This window comes from Papilio polytes, unplaced genomic scaffold, assembly GCF_000836215.1.
Source record: "Papilio polytes unplaced genomic scaffold, Ppol_1.0 DF824492.1, whole genome shotgun sequence".
Lineage (NCBI taxonomy): Eukaryota > Metazoa > Arthropoda > Insecta > Lepidoptera > Papilionidae > Papilio > Papilio polytes.
In genome coordinates this window covers 408,011-415,438 of record NW_013524712.1, presented here as the reverse complement: position 1 = coordinate 415,438, position 7,428 = coordinate 408,011, and the positions used below count along the sequence as shown (strand labels likewise).

Sequence of the window (7,428 nt, the reverse complement as noted above, 5' to 3'; positions counted from 1 at the left end):
GGCGCGCGGTGGAGACTCCGCCTCGAATAGGTTGGGGCTGCTAGGCTCCGCTTCTGTGGGCGAGAGCGATGGCGTGGACGAAGAATCGCCCATCTCACATTGAATCTGCAATAGTTATTACATCATAGATTATGAAATGAGCATTTTGATGTTAGTTCAGAGCTAATAAAATACTTGTATAAGGTAGATTCTAAGTCTTCTAGTCTAAGTAACTAAATACTCTTAGAGATTTAGTTAGCTTGAAGTTTTTTTTTTATATTTGCAATAGATAACAAACACACAAGAGGACACAAGAATTAACCAAAATAGCAAATCAAATCAAATCAAATGCTGCTCATAGACATGCATTTGCAGATGCTTTGCCCACCTTTAATGTACAGGGAAAATACACACAAAGAGGATAAATCACCTATGAAAGGGGATTACAATTGGGCCTTGTGCACAATTGTTACATTTCCAACACTTGTAACCATCAAACCAGTAAATATATTGTAATGTAACAAATATTCTAACATGTTTTTTTTTTTTTATATAGTAAAAGGGGGCAAACATGTGCAATTTAAACCATGAAAACAAAAGATATGGTGATAAATAGAACATTCAATTGTTACATATGAATAGATTATATTCCTGTGACTTTGCATGGAATTAAAAAAAAACAAAAGTACCTAACCTATGTATTCTTCCAGACTATACTATGATCTATGCCAAATTTCATCAACATCTGTATAACCATTTAGGCTACAAACTCTAACAAACATCCATCTAAACTTTCACATCTTACTAATATTATAAATGCGAAAGTTTAGATGAATAGATGGATGTTTGTTAGCGTTTGTAGCCTAAACGGCTGAACGGATCTCCATGAAATTTGGCACAGGTTTAGAACATAGTCTGGAAGAACACATAGGCTACTTTTAATCCCGGGATAAGTTACGGTTCCCGTAGGATTCATAAATTTAGTTTTTTAATGTTTACATGATCATTCTGCAACGGTTCAACATATCTTAATGAAATATGGCACAGATATAAAACAAAGTCTGGAGTACACATGGGATAAGCTTCATCCCCGAGACATGTCTGGTTCCCGAGGGATACGTAGTTTTTTGTAATTTATATAGTTCGTATGTTTTCTAATACCACGCGGACGAAGTCGCGGGCAACAGCTTGTTTATAATATTAGTAAAATTAATGACCAAGATATTTTGAAATGCATTATGTCTACTTATTGGAAACTGAGAACACAAATGATTTATTTTTTGTCATATATTGTTTTCATCACATTACTTGACTATAAAAGAAGTTAATTATGTTACTTGTATACTAATATTATAAATACAAATGTTTGGATTGAAAGATGTTAGTTTTCTTGTAACTTGGTAACTTGAAACATTGGAACTTTGGAACCCTTAGAGATGAAAATTTAGTTTAGATGTAGAATATGGTCTGGAAGGTTGCATCAGTTACTAAATAAGTCTTTTTTAATATTGATTGCGAACGGAGTTGCGGGCGGCTAGTTGTAAATCATATATTGGTCTATTCTATGCATTTAAATGTAACTGATTATTGTTAGCTCATTGTGAAAAACGGTATAAAGACAACATATTCTACTACGAGCGCAACATAACTTAAAACACAACAGTACAAATCACAAAATACTTAGCAACTTGTGTTCAAATGTATTGTTTACTTACAATTCAATCGACCATTCTTTGAATTATATCACAAATTAAAAACACTAATCACAAAGCTTGTCGACTGTAGATTTTGTAATTTACTCAAGATTTACGTTTTTTCTCAGATAAAGATATAATTTTAATGGATGAAGCGTGAACTATTGAAAACAAAATCGAAACCACCTTCAAGTGAATGCGCTTTTTAAATTTTTAACAAAGTCAAACATTTTTGTCAAAAGACCAGCCAGCCAACTGCCAGTGTCACTGTCATTAATAGTCTTCAGTTGTCATATGATTGTCACTGGCAAATGGCTGATCATCACAGGAATTTATTGAGAAATGAGAAAACATTTCTTTGTTAATCTTACCTCCCTAGATTTTATAAAACGATATTTATAGACAATAACAAGGAAACCTAAACTTAAAGCGTGCCTAAAAGGGACCCATGGAGGTAATAATGTACTTCCTTGGAGGGATCTTAAGTTTTCATTTCATTGGGCCGATAACAAAATAACAAGATCGAAAAACTTGTAAAGTCAATTTAAATTCTCTTTTTTCATTCATCATTTCAAAAAATAAAAATGCGTGAATCGGAGTCTTATTATTTAAAATATTGGCAATCCTCATATTTATTTATTATTTCGCGTAGTTGGCAGCAATGTTCAAATCGCGACATACCGAGGAAGTGTAACGGGGTTGATTTGGCCTCTGTTTTTTACTTTTATCACTCGAAGAGCTTTTATCCGTGACTTATTTATGTAAAATAATTATAAAGAAATATCATTTGATAGTTTAAACATAAATTAGACGGCAAAACATACGCCTGGACCAGTGATTTTAGTTTTAAGTGACGTGATTTGATACTAATGGCGGTGCGTGACAGTACTGTGTATATGTGAAAAATCGGAATATTAAATTGTGGATTTAACTGTGATGCCTGGCATTGCTGGTTAGTATCATATTCCTGAATACAACTTATATTTACCCTTATAATTTTTTTAACTTTATTTTTTAAGTAGTGATTGTTGTTATCAAATGTTTTAACCAGGTTTTTAGTTATTTTTTCGTAATAATTGACTGTATTTAGGCAGATATTGTTGTGTAGAAGGTGGAGCGTGGCCTGTTGACATTTCTGTTAGCAATAGCCTCGTACCGCGATGTCGCAAGGGATGAAACTAGGTCACTCGGTGTTAGCCGACGTGCGCACTTATTCTGACGTCATAACCACCCCTAGCCGCTTCACACCCCAATCAGATTCCCTTTCAGTAGTGTGTCAGTTTATTAGGCCATGTATAAATTATGTATCATTCATGTACTAACCACTATTGTGTATGTACACTTTACTATGTACCAATTTTTATGAAATTATGATTCTTATAAAAATAACAATATTACTCTGTTTTAAATGTATTATTTGATATTTACTAAAATAATTGTTCACAAACTCAGACATCCCAGTAAATAAATTATAGTATTTGTTATTTTGTGTTTTGTAGTATTCATAAAGACCATTTCTATTTTTTTATATGTTAGTTAGAATATGATGACTTATACATTTTTAATACATATATATATATAGACATACATAGACATACATGCATAGATATACATATATAGTACATTAGAAATAATTGTCAACAAATAGCAAATTATTAATACATTTTTGGATTAATTATTAAAATTAATAGTTTATCATTTAAAATTATTTAAAACTAGCTTTCGCCCGCGACTTTGTCCGCGTGGGATAAAAAAAAACCAAAGTGAGTAGCCTATGTGTCCTTCCAGACTATCCCCTACATCTATGCCAAATTTTATCTAAATCAGTTCAGTCGTTTAGGCTACAAACTCTAACAAACATCCATCTAAACTGCATTTATAATAGTAGTATGATTTTATAAAATTAATCATAATACAAAGATGTTATCAATACTTTATGATTTCCCACAGTTACAATGTTTTTACCCTACTGGTGAAAGGTTTATCATTTATAGGTTTAATTAAAACACTGAATATCTGGGTGAATGAAAAAAAATAGTGAAAATAACTAGTTAGAATCTCATTTGCTTTAACTTTTATTCCTATCTGTATTTAAGAGTATGTTTTTCAAATTAGTTTTTTAATTATATCCTTTTATTGTAGACTAGCTGTTCCCATGCGACTTCTCGCATGAAATTATGGAAATTTTATATTACTGCTTACATTTGTCAAATTATCAATAGCAAATGTCAAAATGACATGATAAACCTTGGCAATCTTGCTTCCTTGATGTTGGCAGCAACTTATGGTCTCTTTCCCACATTGGGTTTTTATCCAAAATATTTACCTCCTGAGTTTAATGGCATGGAAATATATAGCCTAAAAATGTCATGAGTGTCGGGCTTTTAATTAAAAAAAAAAGGAATTATTCAAAAATATGCTGTAATTGCTGACATCTTAGGCAACAAAGAAGTGTGTTTTTACGCTTTATTATAATAGTATAGATTAGGTAATTTGTCTTTTAAAAGATTTTTTAACAGAGAGAAGACAGTTGCAATACAAGTAGTATTGATTTCAAAACAATATCTGTTTTGTACTGACATAGTTTGATGTTGCAGCAAATGTTTATATAATCAGATAGTAGTGTATCTACTGCTGGCCTACATTCTTTTTCATGTAAAAATATTGTACAAAGACATAAGAAATATTAAGAGTAGACAATTTAGTGAAATTGTTTTCTCCGGTAACTTCTTTGAAAGTTACTACATTAGTTTTTTTATAACATAAGGTTGCAAACAAGCAAGTGGCCACTTGAAACCGCCGAAATGGCGTAGCGACCGCTGCCCATAGACATCTGCAATTGCAGATGCGTTAATTGTCAGAGGAGACACATATAAAGAGGACATTTCTCCTTCCTATGCGTCTCCACCATCAAATCCACTTTTCCTTCTCATCTTTTCCTCTAAAAAAAAGTGTGGAAAAGGAAAGGGACTATAGTTAAGCCTCCAGCAACACACTCATCAGACGAAATACAGAATTGCTTCCATTTCACGCCTGTCTTCTGTGTGGTCGTGGTATTAATGGGGGCATGCCGGCCCTGCAGTGCGAAGATGTTGAAGCGGGCACTACCACTGTTATGGTACAAAAAAGTATGGGAAACTCTGTTCTAAAGAATGGTTATTGAATCTCAATAACATTTTAACTCATTAAAAATACCAAGTAAATCTTACTAATATTAAAAATGCGAAAGTTTAGATGGATGTTTGTTAGAGTTTGTAGCCTAAACTACTAAACAGATTTCGATGTAATTTGGCATAGATGTAGAGGATAGTCTGGAAGAACACATAGGCTACTTTTGTTTTTTTTTTCAATTCCATGCAGACAGAGTCTATGGCGAAATCTAGTAACTCGTAAGTTTGTGGTAATAAATGTGTTATGAAGTGTTTTTCCCTACTGACAAGCAGGGTAATATTTGTTTTTATGTTTCTGGATTTCTTTGTATGTCAAATCCATTGTAACTGCTTTTAACCAAATGAGTTGCTGATTTTCATGAATAAGGTGTGGTTTTATTCGGTTTTCATATTACAACTATTCAAAATATTTGTGAGAATTAAAACACTAAAAAAAGTGAAAAAAAATTAACTACCATCCATCTTACTTCTTACTAATATTATAAATGCGAAAGTTTAGATGGATGGATGGCTGGATGTTTGTTAGAGTTTGTAGCCTAAACGGCTGAAGGGATCTCGATGAAATTTGGCACAGATATAGAGGATAGTCTGGAAGAACACATGGGCTACTTGATTTAGTTTTTTTTTAATTCCTCGCGGACGGAGTCGCGGGCGAAAGCTCGTAAATCTATATTTCGATACTTTTGTATATATTTCGTATTAGATTTATTTAGTCAGGATTTTTTAATTAATGTTAGGTTAATTACATGTAAGTTTTCTCTGCCTACACCCTACAAGTGTAACAAGTCGTGATGTCGCTGAGCACACGTCAGCCTCATATGACTCGTTAAGTCGCGACCTAGTTTACTTTGTGCGCTCAATGCGTATGTTTTTTAATTAATTCTTTATGTTATTTCATTGCGATAGTTTGAGTTAAATACATGTTTAACAGTGGTAGTGCCCGCTTTAACATCTTAGCACTGCAGGGCATGCCCCCAGTAATACCACGACCACACAGAAGACAGGCGTCAAATGGAACCAATGCCGTGTTTCGTCAGATGAGTGTGGTGTCGGAGGCCTAATTTCAGTCCTTTTCTCTTTACCACCCTTTTCTCATAAGGAGAGGATGGGAAGGGAAGTGGATTTGACGATGGAGGAGATGCATAGGAAGAGGAAATATCCTCTTTATGTGCGTCTTCTCCTCCGTCGGATAAGGGTAGGCGACGCATCTGCAATTGCAGATGTCTATGGGCAGCGGTCGCTTCCATTTCGGTGGATTCAGGTGGCCGTTTGCTTGTTTGCCACCTTATATTATAAAAAAAATATTATAAAACGGAAAGATTTGTATTTTTGTATGTATTCGATTCATGTAAAAACTGCTAGGCTAATTTTAAAAATTATTTCACTGTTGGAACACAGCCTTCAATTTTTATTACTTTTCAATTTCACGCGGACAAAGTCGCGGGCAACAGCTAGTATTACAAGATAGAGGTATACAATGCAGTAACAAAACTAGTCCTTGACGTCAACTGTACATATGAGATTTCGAAATTCAGAAATATCTCGCGTAATGATATTTATATTTGTACCAAATTCAATAGATGGCGCTATCAATGGTTAACATATTGTATCCTAGCTGTTGCTCGCAAGTTCGTCCTCGTGAAATTAACATTAAAACAAAAATGTGTAGCCTATGTGTTTTTCCAGATTGTCCTCTACATCTATACCAAATTACATCGCAATCCGTTCAGTCGTTTAGGCTACAAACTCTAACAAACATCCATCTAAAACTTTTTCATCTATACTAATACTATAAAGAGTATATATTTGTATTTTTGTATGTATTCGATTCACGTAAAAACTACTGAACCGATTACAAAAATTCTTTCACCATTAGAAAGGTAATTTATCTGTGAGTAACATAAGCTATATTTTCTATAATTTTTTAATTTCTAGCTCTAGCTAGTTTATAATATTAATACGTGTTGTGTTGCAGGGTGCGCGTGTGTGAGGGTGTCTGCTGCGGGGGTTGCGGGCGGGGGTGCGGTGGTGCGATGAGGGCGGCGATGCGGCGCCGCACATGAGCCGGCTGCTGTGCTGCCTGCGCGCGCGCCGACACGACATGGGCGCCGCGCTCTACCCCGCGCAGCCGCAGGTAACATACCTTGCACCCCCTCCCCTGCCCTCCTTACTATCACGACCGCATTATCTCCATATTACCCTACGTGAAGTATTGATACGAGGTCGTGTTGTCGCAGGAGGGCGAGGCGTGCGACGGCGCCGCGGAGCACGTCGCCCCGCCCACCATGGCGGACGTCATACGGTATGTTACCCCTCCTCATGACTACCTTAAATTCTAAGAATACTAGTTTTCCCCTCCGACTCCAATCGTGTACAATTAAAAGAAACAAAAATAGCCTATGTGTCGTTTCAGACTATCCTCAAAATCTTTGCCAAATTTCATAGAAATCTTTTCAGCAGTTTAGTCTACAAACTCTAAGAAACATCTGTCCATCTATCTAATCTCTAGCATATATTTGTTAAGATTGCTAATCAAATTTGAAAGGGGCTTTATGCAAACTATTGTTGTATTTTAAGTAAGTTGA

At 34.8% G+C, this 7,428-nt stretch overlaps 1 long non-coding RNA gene across 1 annotated transcript; it reads left to right on the top strand.

Annotated features, from left to right (window-relative positions):
• The first annotated feature begins 2,335 nt into the window (after positions 1 to 2,335).
• On the top strand, positions 2,336 to 7,147 carry LOC106106478. Its single transcript, XR_001225806.1, has 3 exons — positions 2,336 to 2,625; positions 6,819 to 6,977; positions 7,081 to 7,147. It is a non-coding gene; the product is annotated as an uncharacterized LOC106106478 (long non-coding RNA).
• Positions 7,148 to 7,428: the final 281 nt, after the last annotated feature.